The 23412-nt window shown below is 47.3% G+C and overlaps 4 pseudogenes; all 4 read right to left on the bottom strand.

The window, feature by feature from the left end:
- Positions 1-2086: 2086 nt before the first annotated feature.
- Positions 2087-2877, bottom strand: LOC146204974 (ras-like GTP-binding protein Rho1 pseudogene; annotated as a pseudogene).
- A 5816-nt stretch (positions 2878-8693) lies between these two features.
- LOC146204973 (ras-like GTP-binding protein RHO pseudogene) lies at positions 8694-9423 on the bottom strand (annotated as a pseudogene).
- Positions 9424-11956: 2533 nt separating this feature from the next.
- Positions 11957-12683, bottom strand: LOC146204972 (rho-related GTP-binding protein RhoC-like; annotated as a pseudogene).
- A 1651-nt stretch (positions 12684-14334) lies between these two features.
- Positions 14335-15164, bottom strand: LOC146204971 (ras-like GTP-binding protein RHO pseudogene; annotated as a pseudogene).
- Between the last annotated feature and the right edge of the window lie 8248 nt (positions 15165-23412).

The raw sequence follows: 23412 nt of genomic DNA, 5'->3' as shown, positions 1-23412 counted from the left end.
GCTTGACAGTTTTCTATGTATGTCTGATTCAATAGCGTAGTAAAATACAGTGATCCCTTCCCTTTGTAAATATCCCTCCATACTATGTTCAACCCAAAGTGTTAGCTGTGGAATTTTCAACTTTTTGCCTGATTATAAGGTGTATAGAAACAAAGAAATTTTAATTTTTGGAAGGTACGGAATCAGATACGAACTGAAATAAAAGCACAATTAAAAAATGTCGTGGTTCAGTGGCTTGGGCGCCCGTCACGGCTGTGCGTGGGGGTCAGCTCGAAACCCGCCGCCGCGCACCCACCGGTAAAAATGGGTACAAGCGTTCCCCGGCCTGGCGCCCGGCTCTCTCAGCGGTGTGCGCTTGGAACAGGTTCTGCTAACCCTGCTGTGCGCCTCTTCGAATGGCGGAGTTTCGAACAAACCCTTCGACCTGCAAAGGTGGGGCTGACGAGAAAAACAGACAAAAAAAAAAAAAAAAGAGCCACATAGTGGTCTTTTGCCGCGCAAGGCTGGCGTATTGTTGTCCGATGACGGAACGAATCACTGACCCATTAGAGCAACTATTTAATACCTATTGCCCCTTTCCCAAGCATTTCACCCCGAAGAGCCGAGCACCAGGCCGGGGGAAAGCTTGCACCCATTGATAACCCGTGGGTACCTGGGCATCGAACCCGGTATCTCCCGAATGCGAGGCGGTAACTCTGCCACAAGGCAAAAAAAAAAAAAAAAAAAAAAAAAAAAAGTCCGCTGAAATAAAAGCAAAACAATTTCGGAAAAAAAAAAAAAAAAAAAAACTACTGCTACCGGAAGCCACTTCACATTGAGCATATCCCTCACTGGCATCCTTGAAGGTCTCCGGGTATCCCAGTTCGTGCAGCTAGCAAAGATGTTGTACCAGTGTCCTGCAAACACTACGCTGAAAGACTTCAGCGCAGCTGGACTTCAAGGCAAGGACACTCAGACGCGGCTATGTTTCGATAATCCGACATGTGCAGAATGAAATGACTAACATCACTGTGCACGCTTTATCTTACAAGTTCGACCCCATTCCGAATGGGATCGAGCGATGCCCACCGGCATCGTTATCGCTTGTGGGTCTGGCAACAGTTATTAACTGCTTCAATATCCTGCTGTAGCGTCAAGATTAGTATAATTTTGAAAGCTAAACACCATGCAATTTTCCTATAGAAGTTGTAATATTTAAATCATTGTCATAATACAACATTCGAAATATATTTAAAGCCGTGTGTCCCACGATAATTTCCCTGGTTATAGATTTGATGTTGAGCTAGCAGAACTTTCAATAAATATCTTTGGCTGTGTATGCCATCGGTCACAAGTACGCAACACCCATAAATTTTAAGACAACAGCTTATTGCACATTGACTACGATTGTTCACAGGACACTTCCATATTGGTTATATACGCTTGTCTCCGAGTTATCTGATAGACGATCAGTTTCTCAATTTTACCTATGTGTCTTTAAGAGCCAGGTGAGTTATGAAACGCTTGTGTGTGTGTGTGTGTGTTTTTCTGCAAAACTCTAGTGTCGCCCTTGTTATTGATCCCTAAAAAAGGTTGATTCCGTCGAGTACGTGGACAATTCCTTCGGCTTAAAAATGTAAATTTCCCATGTTGCCGGAAAATAATCGCGCAATCCTCCATGTAACCACCAAATCCTTAAAAGGATCATACTCTCACTTTTTTTCGCCGAACATTACTATATTGTTTCTCGGAGAGACCTAATTGCTTAAAAGAATGCACAATTTCCGGACGCCTGCGGTGCACGCGCAGTGGCCTATTTTATTATTTCGAATACATTAGTAGGCTACGTTGGCGTCAGAGGTGCCCGCAAAATGTGCCGCCGGAAGTTGGTCCCCTCGTGACGGCAGCAACAATTGACGTCAACTATCAGTGACCGGCTAACGGTTCTAAGTCCTCGTATAAAGAGTGGTGTGTCACCAACGAGTCATAAGTGATTAGTCATGTGACATATTGTCACGAATATAAAGAAAATACTGAGTTATATACGGTATCCTGGATGTTATTATAGAGTTAGAAATAATCACAAAATGGTATATTGACGCGTGGGTTACGTGTAGAAGAAAAACATATGCAGTAGAAGTAGAGGAAGTGGAAGTGTAGGCCACTTTCTCTTTGTGGAGCACTCCAGGTATCAGAAGACGTTGATCTCAGCCATGGTGTGCCCTTCTTCGGACGCCACGGGATTCTTAATTTTGGCGGGCTCGCACAATGTGTGGTGGCCATTGCTGAGGTCCTTCTCGATGTCCGTCACGACGATGGGCACGTTGGTGCAGACGCGACGCACATCGGATGTCCACTTCTCGGGGGTGTTCCCGGGCGAACCGATCCTGAAGCCCGTGAGGATGACATCCATGACCGGGGACCTCCGACATGGTGCACCCTTCCTTGGCTGCGACGAGCTTCTGCTTCATCTTGGCCAGCTCCCGAACTGTGCGTGGGCCATTGCGGATGTCTTCGTTCCCCTCTGGGGAGATGGACATGCTGGGGCAGAAGTGACGCACTTCGGGGGTCCACCTCTCCAATATGTTCACCAGCGAGTCGGCGGTGAAACTCTCGAGAATGGCGTACGTGTGCGGGTAGGACAGGTGCCACAGCCGGTCGAAGTCCTCCCGCCGCAGTGCCAATTCAACCTGTTTACCGTCGACCTCGATTTCGACGACGCCAATTTCGAGGACACTAGGCACCAAGACCTCAGGAAGCTGATGCTTACTGAAAACTATCAGGAGGCACGTTTTTCCACAGGCGCCGTCGCCTACAATTACTAGTTTTTTTCCGGATAGCAGCCATCTGTGGTCGTTCTTCCGATGGTGCCGAGATGCACTGCCTGAAGGGCTTCATCTCGCCTGATGACCGAGGGAATCCTGGTGATGGAAGTGCTCCTTGACCCATCGGGCGTACGGCGTTGCAAACAAGGTTTTCTTTCGAATTGCAGCTGGCACTGACTGTGTGATCCATGTGCTAATCACAAATTTCGTATTTCATATTTTCATAAATAAATAGGCATAACAGTTACACTCTTTAATGAACTTGACAGTTTTCTGTGTATGTCTGTGGCAATAGCGTAGTAAAATACAGTGATCCCTTTCCTTTGTAAATATTCCTGCATACTATGTTCAACCCTGCGTTGGCGGTGGCATATTCAAGCTTTCCCCTTATGATAAGGCATATGGAAACACAGAAATTTTTTGAAGCTAGCGAATCAAATACGAACTGAAATAAAAGCCAAACAATTAAAAAAAATGCAGTGGTTCAGTGGTTTGGGCGCCCGTCACGGCTGTGCGTGAGGGTCAGTTCTAAACCCGCCGCCGCGCACCCACTGGTAAAAATGGGTACAAGCGTTCCCCGGCCTGTCGCCCGGCTCTCTCAGCGGTGTGCGCTTGGAAGCGGCCCTGCTAACCCTGCTGTGCGCCTCTTCGAGTGGCGGAGTTTCGAACAAACCCTTCGACCTGCAAAGGTGGGGCTGATGAGAAAACCTGTGACAAAAAAAACAAACAAAAAGGGCCACATAATGGTCTTTTGCTGCGCAAGGCGGACTTATTGTTGTCCGATGACGGAACGAATCACTGACCCATCGGAGCAACTATTTAAGACCTATTACCCCTTTCCTAAGAATTTCACCCCAAAGAGCCGAGCACCAGGCCGGGGAAAAGCTTTTACCCATTGATAACCCGTGGGTACCCGGGAATCGAACCCGGAACCTCCCGAATGCGAGGTGGTAACTCTGCCACACAGAAAAAAAAAAAAACAATTCCACGGAAATAAAAGCAAAACAATTTTGCAAATAAAAAATCTACTTTCACCGGGAGCCACCTCACATTGAGCATATCTGTCACGGCATCCTTGAAGGTCTCCGGGTATCCCAATCCGTGCAGCAAGCTATGATCGTGCAACTAAGTCCTGCAAATACTCCGCTGAAAGACGTCAGCGAAGCTGGACTTCAAGGCAAGGACACTCAGACGCGGCTATTTTATCGCGATAGCTTTAAGGACCCCGTGTCGCAGAAACGTCGGTGTCTTCGTCGGCGGCCGTCGTCCCGCGTCGTCCGGCGTTGGCCATGAGCGAAAAATGCCAGAAGCATTATTAACAAAAACGAGAAGGAAAAATCGCCGACCTAGGAATCAAACGCGGCCCTCCGGGTTGCGAGACGAGCACGCTAACCACTCTGCCACGCCAGCGTTTCTTTTTTTCCAGTTGCAAAAAAAAAAAAAACTTTATTTACAGATATATGTACAAGGCTGCAACTCAGCCAATACACGAGAGCATTGATTGCTTTTACAGTTAACTTCGGCTATAAGAAACACGAGGGGAGATTAATGCACAATAGAGAATTATATCGAGGGGTCTGGTAAGAAAGGGTCAGAAAAAGGTTAACATATAAGCCTGAAATGCGTCACTAAAAGACAAAGGGGAAAACCAGAAAAGCGAAAAAAAAAAAAAACCTCTGGGGCAACGCTGCGTGCAGCAACAGCGGCACCCAAACCGTTCGTAATGGCGTGTATTGAAGACCATCACTGCCCGGCAGCCCCGCTATAGTTCCTCCTGCAGGCTTTCGTCGGAGCCAGAGGACTCTAGTGCGCTCACTGTCCACTCTGTTTTGTCCACTAGGTGCCGCCACGCTGGTTTTGGCCAACGCACACACTCCACCACATCCACGCGCGCACGCCAGTGGGCATGCAACGCAAGCACTATGACAATTCTCGAAGCTCTGGACAATCACAAGGAGCATTGAGACACAAGAGCCCTGGCCATGTGACGTCCAAATCTGTGGCGAAAAATACCCGTACTTCGTTCCAGAAGATGTGCGCCGTGTTGTATTCCATAAAGACATGTTGAGCGGTCTCCCGTCGGCCCCACAGGAGACAGTTTGCGCCCCATGGTAGGAAGAAACCCCGCTCTTCCTGACGGGCTTTCACGGGCAAAACTACTGTGTGGAAACGGAAGAATAAATCCTTGGAGCCTGTTGGAACGGGCAGCCTTCTGACTCACGTGAGGACATCAGTCTTGCCCACCCCTATGGGTGGTTGCCGATATACCGGAGGTTGTAGAAATTGGGCCAGCAAGTCACAGTAAAGCTTTCTCGGTTTTACTGCAAGTAGGTATTCCCGGAAAAAGGCCCTTGCAGCAGCGCCAGAAACTGCGCTACCTCCTTGTAGAAAGCAGTGGCTCTCATGCCGTGACATATTGGCTTGGTTGTGGCCAACCAAGGGGCCAAGTGCACCGAGCCTAGATACTGAGTGGCCGCGCGATGAAAATTATCATTCTGGTTTCGAATAAAAATGAGCCTTTGGACTACAAGTTTAAGTTCTAAGTTTACTAAGTCCAGTCCGCCTTGCTCCATGCTCCAGAAGAGATTGCTTCGGCGCATGGGCTCTGCCGTAGAGTGCCAAATGAAGACTGCCCATGATCTGTGTAGCCTGCCCAAGGAGCCCCTGTCGATTGGGGTCACTCTGGCTGAGCATAGTAAGGCCGGGTAAACCACCGCATTGCATACATAGGCTCTCATGAGCATGGCTATGTGTCTCGGCCGCCATGGGTCTAGCTTCCTTTCAGCGGCAGCTAGTTTGGGTTGCCACCTGTTGTTCTGATCGCTTTGCCAATGTCTAGATTAACACCTATAGGCATTTGTCAATTTGTTCGTACCATTCTACTGCAAAGAGTTGGCTGGGCTCCCCTTTGCAGTCTCCCAACCAGGCGCCTTGCGACTTTTCTAAATTTAGTTCGGCTCCAGAAGTTTGACAGAAGGAGTTTGTGAATCGAATCATCTCCCCCACTTGTTGCTGGGATGTGCAAATGAAGGCTGCGTCGTCCGCGTATGCGAGGACGCGCAGTTCTGGCCGCCGAGATCTACACCTTTGATGGTTTAAGACGCAACTACCATGCGACATAGAGGTTCCAGATACAAGGTGAAGAGAACAGGCGATATCGGACACCCTTATCGTACTGATCTATTCACCTATATCGGCGCGCTTGGCATACCGTTAAGGACGATTGAAGTACTAATTTCAGTGAAGCAAATTTTGAGCCAATCTAGCATGTCGTCACCTACTTCGTACTGCTGAAGGAGAGAAAAGAGGAAAGCCCGGTCAACCTGATTAAATACCTTCCTCAAATCGATCTGGAGAACGGCCAAAGGAGCCCTTCATCCGCCGCCTCGTGGACCGTCCTCATGCGGTGTAAGTTGGTGTTTATGGAGCGCCCTTTGAAGCCGCATGTTTGATGCTCTCCCACCACGGTGCTGAGGGCGGTCCCGAGTCGACGAGCGACAGCTCTAGCCAGAATATTATAGTCCGTGGAAAGAAGGCTGTTTGGCCTGAAAACAGCTACGTCGGGGATCGATTCAGGGCAAGGTTTCTTAGGAATTAGGACTAAATTGCTGCGCCGCATTGAAGGAGGGAGAAGTTTTCATTTTCCTATATCCTCGAAAACCTCAGCTAGTGTTGGGCTGAGTTAATTTCTAAAGCATTGGTAAAATTCGGCTATTATGCCGTCCGGTCCAGGTGCTTTGTTCTTAGGGAGTTTTCCTATTACGCGCTCTATTTCGTCAGCAGTCAATGAGGAGTTTGTTGCCTCCCTTATCCCCTGAGGAAATATGGGTAGTACGCTCAGGACTTCGGATGGCACGGGATCAAGCGGTTTTCCGGCCTGGAGAAGCTTTCGATAGTATTCATCGCCACTTCGCCGTGCCCTCGCGAAACGGTGCCGCTGCGAATAACCTCCGGTGTACTAACCCGTGCAGCCTGCTCCCGTTCGAAGGCACGAAAGAGTTTTGATGGCTGCGCCTCGTACTGCACTATTTGCACCCGACTGCGGACCAGTGCGCCCAAATAACGCCCTTCGAGTTCCGATCGAAGTTCCTGTTTAACTTTCCGAATGTCATCACAAAATTCTCCTGCCATCTCTTCGTTGGCCTCGACAAGGCCCTGAAGGGTGCCTGTGAAGTGCCGGATTTTTGATAGATGGTTTGAAAGGGACAAAGGCGCGTCTATTGATTGCGGTGTTGTCTCAGGAATGTCCCGTAGAGAAGTGTATTGTGGCGTATAATAATAATTATGAGCATGCAAAATACAGAATTACAGAACACGCAGTTAAGCGAGTGGCAAATTACTTTTCCGCTTTACTTCCTCTTCGCTTGGCGTGCACGTAGCGCCATCATGCGTGTGGCGCACGGAATAAGATAGACAGGGCATGACCTCCGAGACCTTCATCGCGCCGGCTCGGATCGGCAACGATGTTGCCGACGAACTACGACCACTACGACTGCAACGTGAGGCCCGCGCGTTTCGGCAAGGTGGCTGGAAGCGCTTCTACGTCCCCTAAGGATTAATAAATTAAAATGAGTAACTTTGGACAAGTTAACGAGTGTTGTACCATGTGAACTGCGTCTTTGTGTCACTCAAAAGCGCGAAAAGCAAATGAGTAGACGTTGCGAACGGGGCGCGATAACGCTATCGCGTTCCATTCTTAAAGGCGAAGCTTAAGCATCCTCCAAATTTTTCGATAATCCGACATGTGCAGAATAAAATGACTAACATCGCTGTACACACTTCATCTTACAAGCTGGACCCCATTCCGAATAGGATCGAGCGATGTCCACCAGCATCGTTATCGCTTGTGGGTCTGGTAACTGTTATTCATTAACTGTGTCAATGTCATGCTGTAGCGTCAATATTAGTATAATATTGAAAGCTAAACATTCATGCAATTTTCCTCTAGATGTTTTGTTTTTTAAATCAAAGTCATAATACATTATTCGAAATATATTTCAAGCCGTGTGTCCCACGATTATTTTCCAGGTTATAGACTTGAAGTTGAGCTAGCAGCTACCTTCAATAAATATCTTAGGCTGTGTATGTCATCGGTCACAAGTACGCCCCACCCATAAATTTTGAGACATCTTTTTGATACTTCCAGATTGGTTATATACGCTTGTCTCGGAGCTGTCTGATGGACAATCAGTTTCTCAATATCACCTATGTGTATTTAGGAGCCAGGTGAGTTATGAAACGCATGTGTGTGTTTTTTAACCCTGCAGAACTCAGGTGTCGTCCTTGTTATTGATCCCTAAAATAGGTTGATTCCGCCGAGTACCTTGACAATTCTTTCGGCTTAAAAAAATGCACATTTCCCTTGTCGCCGGAAAATAATCGCGCAATCCTCAATGCAACCACTAAATCCTTAAAAGGACCATACTCCCGCTTTTTTTCGCCGAACATTACTATATAAATTTCTCGGAGAGACTTAATTGTTTAAAGGAATGTACGTATTCCGGACACCCGCGGTGCACGCGTAGCGGCCCATTTTATTATTGCGAATACATTAGTAGTCTACGTTGACGCCGGAAGTGTCCGCAAAATGTGACGCCGGAACTTGGTCCCCCTCGCGACGTCAGCAACAATTGACGTCAACTGTCAATAACCGGATAACAATTCTAAGTCCTGGTATAAAGAGTGCTGTATCACCAACAAGTCATAAGTCATTAGCCATGTGACATAAGTATCACCAATATAATGGATACACTGAGTTATATACGGTGTTCTGGATCTTATTATAGAGTTAGAAACAATCAAAAAACACTGTATTGACGCGGGGGTTAGGTGTAGAAGAAGAAAGAACAAATGCAGTTGAAGTAGAGGAAGTGGAAGTGTATTGCCATTCTATTTCTTGGCGGAGCACTCGAAGATGTTGATGTCAGTCATGGCGTGCCCCTCTTCGGACGCCACGGGCTTCTTAATTTTGGCCGGCTCCCACAGTGTGGGGTGGTCATTGCAGAGGTCCTTCTCACTACCCATCACGACGATGGGCACGTTGGTGCAGACGCGACGCACTTCGGATGTCCACTTCTCGGGGGTGTTCCCGGGCGAATCGATCCTGAAGCACGTGAGGATGACATCCATGACCGGGGACCTCCGACATTGTGCACCCTTCTTTGGGCGCCACGAGCTTCTGGTTCATCTTGGCCAGCTCCCGAACTGTGCGTGGGCCATTGCGGATGTCCTTGTTCCCCACTGGGGTGATGGACATGCTGCGGCAGAAGTGACGCACCTAAGGGGCCCGCCTCTCGAAGATGTTCCCCAGCGAGTCGACACTGAAGCTCATGAGAATGGCGTCCTTGTCCGGGTAGGACAGGTGCCACAGCTTGCCGTAGTCCTCGTACCCTGCTGTGTGCCACAGTGCCAGTTCAAGCTGTTAACCGGCGATTTCGGTGACGTCTTTTTCAAAGACAGTTGGCACGAAGACCTCAGCAAGCTGATGCTTACTGAAATCTATCAGGAGGCACGTTTTTCCGCAGGCGCCGTCGTCGACAGTTACTAGTTTTTTCCGGATAGCAGCCATCTGTGGTGGCACTTCCGATGCAGCCGAGATGCACTGCCTGAAGGGCTGCATCTTTCCTAGTGACTGAGGCAATCCTGGTGACCAAGGCAATCCTGGTGATGGAAGTGCTCCTTGACCCATCGTGCGTGCGGCGTTGCAAAGAAGGTTTTCTTTTGAATTGCAGCTGGCACTGACTGCGTGCTGATCACAAATTTCGTATTCCGTATTTTCATAGATAATTAGGTTTAACTGTTACACTCTTTCATGACCTTGACAGTTTTCTATGTATGTCTGTGTCAATAGCGTAGTAAAATACAGTAATCATTTCTGAAGGGTAGATACTTGGGCTTGTTGGTACATGATCGAAGGGAACAAAATGTAGCGCACCAAGACAAGGACAGAGAAAGAAGAAAGAAGACACACATAGCGCTGTGTGTGTCTTCTTTCTCTGTCCTTGTCTTGGTGCGCTACATTTTGTTCCCTTTAATCATTTCCCTTTGTAAATATTCCTCCATACTTTTGTTTAACCCAAAGTGTTAGCGGTGGAATTTTCAACTTTTCCCTGATTATAAGGTGTATGGAAACACAGAAATTTTTTGACGGTATGGAATCAAATACGAACTGAAATAAAAGCAAAACAATTAAAAAAAAAGTCGTCATTGTGTGGTTTGGGCGCCCGTCTCGGCTGCGGGACGGGTGGTCAGTTCGAAACCCGCCGCTGGACAACCACTGGTAAAAATGGGTACACGCGTTCCCCGGCCTGGCGCCCGGCTCTCTCAGCGGTGTACACTTGGAAGAGGCTCTGCTAACCCTGCTGTGCGGCTCTTTGAGTGGCGGAGTTTCGAACAAACCCATCGACCTGCAAAGCTCGGGCTGACGAGAAAACCCCAGACAAAAAAAAAAAAAAAAGAAAAATAGGGCCACATAATGATCTTTTGCCGCGCAAGGAGGTCTTATTGTTGTGCGATGAGGGAACGAATCAATGACCCATCGGAGCAACTATTTGGGACCTTTTACCCCTTTCCCAAGCATTTTGCCTCAAAGAGCCGAGCACCAGGCCGGGGAAAAGCTTGTACCCATTTATAACCCATGGGTACCCGGGCATCGAACTCGGTATCTCCCGAATGCGAGGCGGTAACTCTGCCACAAGGCTAAAAGAAAAAAAATTCCACTGACTGAAATAAAAGCAAAACAATTTTGCCCCCCCCCCCCCAATAAAAAAAAAAAAAGCTCTACTCCTACCGGAAGCCACCTCACTTTGAGCACATCCCTCACTGGCATCGTTGTCTCCGGGTATCCCAATTCGTGCAGCTAGCAAAGATCTTGCAACGAAGTCCTGCAAGCACTCCGCTGAAAGACTTCAGCGAAGCTGGACTTCAAGGCAAGGACACTCAGACGCGGCTATTTTCCGATATTCCCACATGTGCAGAATGAAATGACTAACATCGCTGTGCACACATCATCTTACAAGCTCGACCCCTTTTTGAATGGGATCGAGGGATGTCCACTAGCATCGTTATCGCTTGTGGGTCTGGCAACTGTTATTAACTGTGTCAATATCATGCTGTAGTGTCAAGATTAGTATACATTTGAAAGCTAAACATCCATGCAATTTTCCTCTAGACGTTTTATTATTTAAATCAAAGTCATAATACAACATTCGAAATATATTTCAAGCCGTGTGTCCCAAGATAATTTTCCTTGTTATAGATTTGATGTTGAGCTAGCAGCACCTTCAATAAATATCTTAGGCTGTGTAAGCCATCGGTCACAAGTACGCAAAACCCATAAATTTTGAGAAAACATCTTATTGCACATTCAATACGATTGTTCAGAGGACACTGCCATATTGGCTATATACGCTTGTCTCCGAGTTATCTGATAGAGAATCAGTTTCTCAATATTGCCTATGTGTCTTTAGGAGCCAGGTGTGTGATGAAGCGGATGTGTGATTTTTTTATTGTTCTGAAGAACTCAAGTGTCGCTCTTGTTATTGATTCCTAAAAAAGTTTGATTCCGTCGAGTACCTTGACAATTCATTCGGCTTAAAAATGGAAATTTCCCATGTCGCCGGAAAATATTCGTGCAGTCCTCCAATGTAACCACCAAATCCTTAAAAGGATCATACTCTCACTCCTTTTAGCAAAACAATACATGGTTTCTCAGAGATATCTAATTGCGTAAAGGAATTCACGTTTTCCGGACGCCTGCGGTGCACGCGCAGCGGCCCATTTTATTATTGCGAATACATTAGTAGGCTACGTTGGCGTCGGAAGTGCCCGCAAAATGTGCCGCCGGAACTTGGTCCCCTCATGACGTCAGTAACAATTGACGTCAACTCTCAATGACCGGAAAACAGTTCTAAGTTCTTGTATAAAGAGTGCTGTATCACTAACGAGTCATAAGTCGTAGGTCATGTGACATAAGTGTCACCAATATAAAGAAAACACTAAGCTAATATATGGTATTCTGGATGTTATTATACAGTTAGTAATAATCTAAAGGCGCTACATTGACGCGTGGGTTAGGTGTAGAAGAAGAAAGAACATATGCAGTAGAAGTAGAGGAAGTGGAAGTATAGGGCCATTCTTTCTCTTGGCGTAGCCTACAGGTATCAGAAGACGTTGATCTCAGCTACGGTGTGCCCTTCTTCGGACGCCACTGGCTTCTTAATTTTGACTGGCTCCCACAGTGTGTGGTGGTCATTGCGGAGGTCCTTCTCGCTCCCCATCAGGACGATGGGCATGTTGGTGGAAACGCGACGCACATCGGATGTCCACGTGTCGGGGATGTTCCCGGGCGAATCGATCCTGAAGAACGTGAAGATGACATCCATGACCGGGGACCTCCGACATGGTGCACCCTCCCTTGGGTTCCAGGAGCTTCTGTTTCATCTTCGCCAGCTCCTGAACTGTGCGTGGGCCATTTCGGATGTCTTTGTTCCTCACTGGGGTGATAGACATGCTGGGGCAGAAGTGAAGCACCTCGGAGATCCGTCTGTCAAAGATGTTCCCCAGCGAGTCGACGCTGAAACTCATGCGAGTGGCATCCGTGTCCGAGTAGAACAGGTGCCCCAGCCGGTCGTAGTCCTCCTACCCTGCTGTGTGCCACAGTGCCAGTTCAACTTGTTTACCATCGACCTCGATTTCGGCGACGTCGTTTTCAAAGACACTTGTCAGGAAGACCTCAGGGAACTGATGCCTACTGAAAACTATCAGGAGGCACGTTTTTCCGCAGGTGCCGTTAACGACTATTACTAGTTTTTTCCGGATAGCAGCCATCTGTGGTCGCTCTTCCGATGGAGCCGAGATGCACTGCTTGAAGGGCTTCATCTTTCCTAGTGACTGAGGCAACCCTGGTGATGGAAGTGCTCCTTGACTAATCGTGCCTGCGGCGTTGCAAACAAGGTTTTCTTTTGAATTTCAGCTGGCATTGATTGTGTGATCCGTGTGCTAATCACTAATTTCGTATTTCATATTTTCATAAATTATTAGGTATAACTGGTAAACTCTTTCATGACCTTGACAGTTTTCGATGTATGTCTTGTGTCAATAGCGTAGCAAAATACAGTGACCCTTTCCCTTTGTAAATATTCCTCCATATTATGTTCAACCTAAAGTGTTAGCGGTGGAATTTTCAACTTTTCCCCTGATTATAAGGTGTATGGAAACACCGAAATTTTTTGAAAGTACGGAATCAAATATGAACTGAAATAAAAGGAAAACAATTAAAAAAAAGTCGTGGTTGAGCGGTTTGGGCGCCCGTCTCGTCTTCGGGGGGTGGTCAATTCGAAACCCGCCGCCGGACAACCACCCGTAAAAATGGGTACGAGCGTTCGCCGGCCTGGCTCCCAGCTCTTTTACCGGCGTGCGCTTGGTAGAGGCTCTGCTAACCCTGCTGTGCGCCTCTTCGAGTGGCGGAGTTTCGAACAAACCCTTCCACCTGCAAAGGTCGGGCGGAGAAGGAAAACGCCGACAAAAAAATAAGGGGCCACATTATGGTCTTTTGCCGCGCAAGGGGGACTTATTGTTGTCCGATGACAGAACGAATCACTGACCCATCGGAGTAATTATTTGGGACCTATTATCCCTTTCCCAAGCATTTCACCCCAAAGAGTCGAGCACTAGTCCGGGGAAAACTTGTACCCATTGATAACCAGTGGGTACCCGGGCATCGAACCCGGTTCCTCCCGAATGGGAGGCGGTAACTCTACGACAAAGCAAAAAAAAAAAAAAAACACACCCACTGAAATAAAAGCAAAACAATTTTTCAAAAAAAAAATCATTCTACTCCTACCGGAAGCCACCTCAGATTGAGCATATCCCTCACTGGCATCCTTGATGGCCTCCTGATATCCCAATTCGTGCAGCTAGCAAAGATCTTGCAACTAGTTCTGTGAACACTCCGGTGAAAGACGTCCGCGAAGCTGGTCTTCAAGGCAACGACACTCAGACACGGCTATTTTTCGATAATCCCACATGTGCAGAATGAAGTGACTGTCATCGCTGTGCACACTTCATCTTATAATCTGGTCCCCATTCCGAATGGGATCGAGCGATGTCCACCAGCATCGTTATCGCTTGTGGGTCTGGCAACTGTTATTAACTGCTTCAATATCATGCTGTAGCGTCAAGATTAGTATAATTTTTAAAGCTAAACATTCATGCAATTTTCCTCTAGGCGTTTTAATATTTAAATCGCAGTCATAATTAGTAGGCTACGTTGGCGTCGGAAGTCCCCGCAAAATGTGCCGCCGGAACTTGGTCCCCTCGTGACGTCAGCAACAATTGACGTCAACTGTCAATGACCGGATAACAGTTCTAAGTCCTGGTATAAAGAGTGCTGTGTCACCTACGAGTCATAAGTCAGTAGTCATGTGACATAAGTTTCACCAATATAAAGAAAACACTGAGCTAATATACGGTATTCTGGATGTTATTATACTGTTAAAAATAATCTAAAAGCGCTACATTGACGCGTGGGTTAGGTGTAGAAGAAGAAAGAACATATGCAGTAGAAGTAGAGGAAGTGGAAGTGTAGGGCCATTCTTTCTCTTGGCGCCTCCAGGTATCAGAAGACGTTGATCTCAGCTACAGTGTGCCCTTCTTCGGACGCCACTGGCTTCTTAATTTTGACCGGCTCCCACAGTGTGTGGTGGTCATTGCGGAGGTCCTTCTCTCTCCCCATCACGACGATGAGCATGTTGGTGGAAACGCGACGCACATCGTATGTCCACGTCTCGGGGATGTTCCCGGGCGAATCGATCCTGTAGAACGTGAGGATGACATCCATGACCGGGGACCTCCGACATGGTGCACCCTTCCTTGGGTGCCAGGAGCTTCTGTGTCATCTTGGCCAGCTCCCGAACTGTGCGTGGGCCATTTCGGATGTCTTTGTTCCTCACTGGGGTGATAGACATGCTGGGGCAGAAGTGAAGCACCTCGGAGATCTGTCTGTCAAAGATGTTCTCCGGCGAGTCGACGCTGAAACTCATGCGAATGGCGTCCGTGTCCGTGTGGAACAGGTGCCCCAGCCGGTCGTAGTCTTCCTACCCTGCTGTGTGCCACAGTGTCAGTTCAACCTGTTTACCATCGACCTCGATTTCGGTGACGTCGTTTTCAAAGGCAGTTGGCACGAACACCTCAGGAAGCTGATGCTTACTGGAAACTATCAGGAGGCACGTTTATCAGGAGGCACTATCAGGAGGCCCGCACGCAGGCGCCGTCGCCGACAATTACTAGTTTTTTCCGGATAGCAGCCATCTGTGGTCGCTCTTCCGATGGAGCCGAGATGCACTGCCTGAAGGGCTTCATCTTTCCTAGTGACTGAGGCAACCCTGGTGATGGAAGTGCTGCTTGACTAATCGTGCCTGCGGCGTTGCAAACAAGGTTTTCTTTTGAATTTCAGCTGGCACTGACTGTGTGATCCGTGTGCGAATCACTAATTTCGTATTTTGTATTTTCATAAATTATTAGGTATAACTGTTAAACTCTTTCATGACCTTGACAGTTTCCTATGTATGCCTGTGTCAATAGCGTAGTAAAATACAGTGATTCTGTCCCTTTGTAAATATTCCTCCATATTTTGTTGAACCCATAGTGTTAGCTGTGGAATTTTCTTTTTCTATTTCACTTGTTTCTATTTTCTTCTTAGTGACGGGTGTCGATGTTTACTTCTCTCGCGCACGCGTTTACTGCATTGAATTGTCTTTCAAGACTTTTATCAGACTGCTTGACTCTTGCTGTTTGCTTCATTTGTACGACCTGTAGAACCCATCTCTTAAAATGAACCTCAGCCGTTATATTTAGAAACACGTACACTTAATGTTGTCAGTAAGAGATGTCGTCCTCTCTTCCTGTATCGCCTCGTCATTGTCATTGTCTTTAGCGCTGTTACCCCTACTTAACACCATGAACCACTAGTCCGCCAAAATACCCTCTTGTGACATGGGGAACATTTTGGAATGTAAGATATTTGGAACATGGGAGTCACATCAACCTTGTCATGGGACCATGTGTTCCCTGTCCCATGATGCTGGTTGCTTCAGGGTGCGTAAAAGCGGTCGCCGATGGAATTACTCTCTACGCATCGCAGAGCCTCGAAGGCACGCAGCTTTTTGGCCGTCGGCCCCGATGCAGGCGCCGATGACACACTGCGAAGGTGATTTCACTTCGACAGCGTTAAAGCGAGGCACGCGGCAACGATCGAGCGGTACCCCCGAAACCTGCCGTGCCTTCACTCGAATGGAATGTTTCAGGGGCAGTTCAGTGATTTCATCTTTTTTTCAGCAGTGCTAAGCACACAAGAGCGGAACACGGCGAAGTACGTCGACACTGAAGCGCTGAACTTAAACCTCGTTTAATCACGCTGCCCAGATATTGCATATACACCCGCTAAACCAGAGGCGCAGAAAGTTGTAGCGGAAGTGGGTTGCACAGGTAAATTTGAAACAAGCGAAAGGTAGAATGAGTGATCCTGGTAGGATTATATGCCGACACAGACAGTAAGCCAAGACTGCGTAGAAAGGCGAAACCGAGTTGGCAGCGCCTTCCATGTCATGTGGTCTTGTGACGGCACCCTACCCAACGGCCAGCCAGTGCACGGCCGTGTGACTGTTAACTACAAACCAAACCGGAGCCATGCCCGGAATTTTTCTTTCACAACGCCGACGCCCGATTTTCTGGAGAACGCTACCACATTAAAAAAAATATCCCCTCTCTTCTCCACCGCCCAACTATGAACGTTCTCACGCCGTTCCCATCGTCGACGCGCTCTTCGATCGTCATTCAACTCCGCACGGAGTGATCAATTCTTGGCTACAAATTGATATATGCATGCGAGAGCCCATGCTTCAGTTCAATCAGGTATGGTGCTATACATGTGAGAACGCTGAAGCAACCCGCGGTGAATATACCTAGTTGAGCGTGTCGTGAATCTGCAGCTCAAGAGGGAAATATTTCGCACGAGTTAACAGCATCGGCGAATCGCAGTTGAACTGTGAGGTAAGAAACCGGGTGGCTACTTTCCCCGTGCATCATTCATATCGGGCCAAATAGAAATAAGCAAACAGTTCTTGGTGAGCGTTTTCTCTTTTGATGCGAGGGGAATCCGGATCCCGCTTATCTTAGCCCCGTGCCTTTGCCGCAGAAACCTTCAGCTGTAACCTTGTAACGGTACAACCAATGGTAGCAGGGTTGCGCCGAAGTTGCCCTCAATTTTTCATCTTTTTCACTCCTCACCCCGAAGTAAATTTTGGAGGAAACGTTTTTATGCTAATGCTTTAGCGCAAAGTAATTTATTGCTAGTATTATTTTCTACTTAGCCCTCCTCCCCATATAAGCTGTAAGCAGAAAAAAAAAAAAAAAAGGACTTATACGGAAACACTTAAACTCCGCCTTAAGGATATGACACGATAGCATTCGTTGCTCCTTCAGCAGTCTCTTCGCACATAGCCACTGTTTATTGTCCACATTACGGCATTGCTAAGATACATATAAGCCAGAAACACACAGGCATCAACTTCCCTCGTACCTCCGTCAAGTCGACGGGCCTACGCGCCTATACGCATTGTCACCTAGATATGAAGGCTAGGTCTGCACTCTGGCGACAAAAGGAGTGTGGTCGGGGAAAAGCGAGTCGCAGCTAGGCTTGCCAGTATCTTTCTTCTGTCGAGCGTGGCATTTCACGCTCGTAAGCTCTTAAGTCTTTCTTTTTTTTTTCTTTTTGTTTACACCGGAAAGCTCTGTCCTTTATGCGCCGAAACTGTGCTTGTTACCATGTACGGATGAGTGTCCAGTGCTTCTTTCGGGACCACATGCTTGGATATTTTGCTCTGCATTTCCTCATATCAAGCGACGAAGCCATGGAGCGATCAGGCTTTCGGCCTATAATTCACGTCGGGCCTATAGTAATATTTTCGGCTGTGTGGAAGTGAGTGGTTACGAAAGCGAAAAAACGTAGATGACATTGTGCACTGGGTCATTACCCGTCTTCCTGGTGGGGACAAAGGAAAGTAACTTTCCCGGCAAATAGTCTTCTCCCGGTAAAGTCTCTTGCTACTCGGTATAGATAGAGATAAACAGCCTCCCTGCGCCATCGTCCTCTCCGGCCTTGGCTGACGTTGAGCGCGGAACTCAGTGTAATATTCGAAATAAAGATTATCCACGAATTACTGAGGTGTGAATTGTGTCAGTTACGTTCTCTTTGAGCGTGCTCTGTGCAGTGCTTGAAGCTTTGAATTTATCCTGGGATATTATTCAGCCATGCGAAGAAACACAACACCCGTTCTTTCGTGTGGCGATGGGATACGCGAAACTCTTAAGTACATGTTATTTCACTTTATAAGTAGATTGTCGCAGCAATAATTGAAAAATGCATATTTACTTGCCTTTATTCGCTGGCCGTCCGAGTAACGCTAATGTCAATGTCGAGTACTCAACACATTTGTGTAGAATCTAGTTTGCATTCTTTTCTTGTCTTCTTTATCTTTAAAATTTTCTTTTTTCGTTCGCCATGTCTCTCGCTGTGCGCATATTTGTGAAAGCGACATGCACAGCGGTAATGCTGAAAGCGATTTTCGTTGTTAATATATGTGTTAGCGCTTCCTTTGAAACAGCGCTGATGGTCCTCATATTTGGCCCTGCAAAACTCTTCTACGTGCCACTTATTGACACCTCAAACTATGATGCATATACTTAGCTGCAAAGGTTAAGGTGTTAGCGTTCTTACTGTATTAGTAAAAAAATGCGGCAGAGTCGTGCCTATTTCTAACAGTTAGGTGTCATGTCGCTGTGTTCTGTTTGAAATAGGAGTCATGCATGAACTGAATCCTAACTTAAAGGGCCCTGAAATGCAGCTTGTGGTAAAATTCTAATGCAAGCAATTAATAGAGATGGCCTTTATGAGCATTCGAATCAGATTTGAAAACTGTGGTTGGAGCCGATAATTTGCAAATAGTTTATAAAAAAGTTGTCCTGGCGACCACTCGCAGCCGATATGGGCGACGCATCGCAGCGCGCAAGCCTCTGCACTGACGTTAGTGGGGCTGCTGGGCGCCCGCCTAGCAGCCCCATATATATATATACATATATATATAATAGTGAAAAATTTCTGTGAGACAAATATTTGTGGTTGGCGAAAGTCGGGCGTCTGAGTGAATCAGTGACTGTGGTCCTGTTCGCTATCTGCCGGCAGAACGAGCGTAGCTGTATTTTTTAAAGCCACGACGCGTAATCAGGAAGGCAAATACATTTAGAATGTAAATATGAAACAAGCTGCTAATGTATGTTCCAAGGATGCGGGATCGAATCCCGGCCGCGGCGGCCGCCTTTCGATGGAGGCGAAAAGCAAGGCGCTCGTTTGCTGTGCGATGTCAGTGCAAGTTAAAGAACCCCGAAATTGCTGTGCGATATCAGGGCACGTTAAAGAACCCCGAAATTTCCGGAACGCTACACTGCGACATCTCTCGATCATACCCTGAGTTGCTCTGGGACGTTAAACCACATAAACTTGACCAAACTAAGTCAAGTCAAGTCATCTTTATTTCAACATCGCAGAGATGTTAGGGGCGTAGCCAAAAAGCCTAACAAAGGCTTGACGATGGGCAACGCCCCCATAAAAACACTTGGCAACTTTGGTGCGACAGATAGCAATACAGATATATATTTCTTTGTCTTATTTTCTAATGTAAACTAATGTAATCGTTTATAAGTTCGGCCCAGGCTCGAGCTGGAGCCCCCGACTGCCCCGGTTACATGAGTCGTGTGGAGAGGAGCTCATGGTCAGGCATTGTCCGTATAGGTAGAATTGCACTATAAGTGGCCTTGTCGGTAGAGAATGATGTTGCGCAAGCCACCGGTAAGGGACCAAGGGCCGCGTGGTGCAGGCGCTTGATAACGCATGCGTCGCAATAGTCCTGATGATCTTGCCTGCGCTCGCAAGGTTTGCAATGCAGGAAGAGATTTAATGGCTACACATTTTCTTCCAAATATTTCTTTCCGTCCGTCGGTCTGTGAGCATCACGAAAGCATGGCGAAATGGCTGGATTCAGGACAGAACCCACATGTCGTTATTGTATGAATAATTAGTCATCCGCCTCCAACCCGACCACTATGACTGCCTAGTGCACGCAAAAGGGGGCGGAAAGAAATGTATACGAAAGGAAATATTAAAACACTTCGCGCGTCCCAGCAAACACGTGTGCCGAAGCAGCTGCTGCAGCAGGTATCCCCCATTACTCCATTACTTTCGGGTGTTTTATATACAGGTAGTAGGGCCTTTTAGCCTGCAATAGTTAGTCCGTAATTTATGTGACATGAGGAACAACGTTGCTAAAAAAATAATACGGGCGCACAATCCGCATAATGCGATGGCGATGCATTAGCCCTATCTCCCCTCTGCTTGTCTAACGCTTTCTTCTGCGGCGTTCGTTTGCATCTACTAAGCATCTTCTTCGGGGCCACTTTGATTACCATACCCAATAACACTATTTGAAAAGTCACTCCACACAAAGATTCTCCCGATAGTCAGTACAACCACTTACTATACTACTACCCATACCTAGTACTAACACCGACTTACATTTCGACGTTTCATATTTACCCATACTTATACTATATCCTCCTGGTAAGTATACAACCACAAGCTATTGACATCGCAGCTAGCGCACCATTTTACCCGCCTCTAACATGTATCTGTAATGTAAAAACAACGATTCATCATGCCATTCAACGTATCTTCTGCACATATCTCCCGGATAATAGCCCAACGCCTCCCCCCCCCCCCCCCCCTTCTCCTCATCTCCCCCCTCCTCCGGAACATAAATACATGAAGAATACCGGCTTTTCTTCGTGACGTGGCTTCTAATGCCAACATATTGAAACTGGCACTAGTATTCTACGCCGTGAAGCACAAAATGAATGTTTATAAAACAGCGTACGCCAAATAAAGTTCATCAGCTATGAATGCAGGAATAATATACGATCACGCGATGAATAAAAGTCAAAATGGGGCAGCTTTTCGTGCTTTAGGAATGCTCAAAGGTTCTTTGTGATGCGTTCTCTGTTGCGTTAGAGCAACGCTTGTACAGTCTGCCCCGCGTAGGCTCTTAACCGTGCTTTGTTATGTCTGAGTTTCTCTCTTCGAATGTGGTATGCTTTGTGCGTGCGGTTGGCTCGCCGCGTGCATAGAATGTCTATAAACATGTTTGTGGAAACTCCATATCGTCCTCGTTCCTTGCATCCGCCATTCAGAGCTCATTTGAAGCGCGTGTCACGAGTGCAAAGTTGATTGAAGAAAAAAATTAATATTTGCGCCGAGACGCCGATAACAGGCGGTGATTCTAAGCGGTGTTGTGACCGTGCATGGTCCGCGCTTGCGCGCACTATTGTGCGCCTGTGGGCATGGTATTGATATGTGCTGTTTGTGCAAGGGCTCTAAGGGAGTGTGTTCACATGAATCTTTTTGTGTGAGCCTGCTTTGCTTTGTCATGACCCTACAACTGCCAAGTTGGCCCTGTCAAGGGAACGTCAAGAAAAATACAAAGAAACGTCGCCCTGTGAGAAATAGCCGAAAGTGCTTTTGTTCAACTGTTCACCCTTCCCGTCGAGAGGCGCTATTGTCAAGTGAGGAATGCCTATTGTCCAAAGGAGACGATCGGAGTGACACGTCCGCTGACGTACAGGAGATGAAAAGAGCATGAGGATTACGGCCATTAGAGGATTTCTCGTGAATGCAGGAAAGAGTTGCAATTGCCGGAAAGGGACAATGCTGGGAGCAGTATTTGTGGTGCGCACGTACACTTGGGTTTCTGAGAAGGAAATCCACTTGCCGGAACCAACATAGCGGATCTTTGCAGAAGAATCGAAATTTACCTCCCTCGCCGTTCCCAAGCTCTACCCGACAACAAGTGACCACGCCCGACGAAACAATACTGGACCAGTCAGTGCAGTGATGTGTTCGATTGGTTGCCGATATCTGAGGGGTGTGCCCTGAAACTGATTGGTCAGCATCATCAGAGAGGGGCTGGACATAGGGGATTTAAGGACGTTGCAAAGCACGAAATGATGCTATGAGCCCTGGGTAAACGGCTCATCCAGACGCTTTTCGCTATGAACTCTTAACGCTTGCCATTTTGCTGATATACCCTTTTTTTCATGTAAATAAGCTTTCTCAAAGTGCCATTAAACCTGCTTGTATATTTTACCAACTTCGACGATTCAATCCTTCATCAACCCGGAGTCTGTGCACGGTACCAAGTGAAGCCGGGTCGACTTAGTCCCAGCGTCACGACAGCGGACATGTCTTGAGCGTAAGTCATGTTCACTGTGACACAACGAAACAGAGGTACAAAGGTTTCAGTCACAAAGTTCCTAGTATATTATGCAGGAAATAAACACATTGAACAGCACGTCTGCATTCCCGCTGCGGGGTAATCTATAGGCGTGACTCTAATTATACTGCAAATTTTTAGCTGCTGACGAGAAGCGGCTACCCAAACAGAAACTGATTGCAGTACGCTTTTATTACAATCGGCAATTACATAAAATTGCGTACATAATTTTGCCACTGTGGTGGGTAAACTGGAGAAGACTGGTAATGGCAGAGAAATAGGACGTATTCTGCTTCGATTTTCTGAATGACAAGCCCGTATTGAGCTTCTCACTCAAGAACCTGCTACGCCCTCATAGGAACAGTGTTGCCAGCAACGAAAGCTGACACATAGCCAGGATGTTTTTGTGACGAGCCCGAGGAAATTTCTTGCTTGTAAGGTGCGAGGTGCAGGTACATAAAAAGGGGGGGGGGGGGGGGGCTTTATCTTTAACGGTATGACGCGACAAAGTTATTGGCTCCTGCCGGCGGCTCCCTTGCAGATGTTCCTTCACGTATGCACTTTGCTCAGTTCAGTTCAGGCGTTCAGTCGTGTCCGACTCTTCGTGACCCTATGGACCATGTCACGCCACGCTTTCCGGTCTCTCACTATCTTCTTAACATCGCATAGCTTCATCTGCAATGCCTCGAGAATGCCATCTAACCATCGCGTTCGCTGCCTACCCCTTCTCCGGCGACCCTCAACCTTTCCCAACATCAAATCTTTCTCCAGCGACTCCTCTCTTCTCCTCAGATGACCAAAGTAGCTGAGCTTTAACTTTAGAATTTGACCCTCCAATGAGCAGTCAGGGTTTATTGTCGACAATATCGACTGATTTGATCTTCTGGCAGTCCAAGGAACTCTTAAGAGTCTTCGCCAGCACCACAATTCAAACGCGTCAATTCTTCGGCGGTCAGCCTTTTTCACAGTCCAACTCTCGCATCCGTACATCACAACTGGAAAGACCATAGCACGGGTTATACGGATCTTGGTTGGCAGACTAATGTCTCTGCTCTTTACTAGGCGGTCAAGGCTAACCATTGCCCTCTTTCCCAGAAGCAGGCGTCTCCTAATTTCATGGCTGCAGTCTCCTTCCGAGGTAATCTTGGCGCCCAAGAACAGAAAATCTGTCACAGCTTCCACTTCTTGTCCATTGATGCTCCAGGACTTGATAGGGCAAGACGCCATGATCT

This window comes from Amblyomma maculatum, chromosome 1 (assembly GCF_055883805.1).
Source record: "Amblyomma maculatum isolate TAMU_Amacu chromosome 1, ASM5588380v1, whole genome shotgun sequence".
NCBI classification, from domain to species: Eukaryota; Metazoa; Arthropoda; class Arachnida; order Ixodida; family Ixodidae; genus Amblyomma; species Amblyomma maculatum.
The sequence above is the reverse complement of the archived record's forward strand: the minus strand, read 5'-3'. Positions and strand labels throughout refer to the sequence as shown.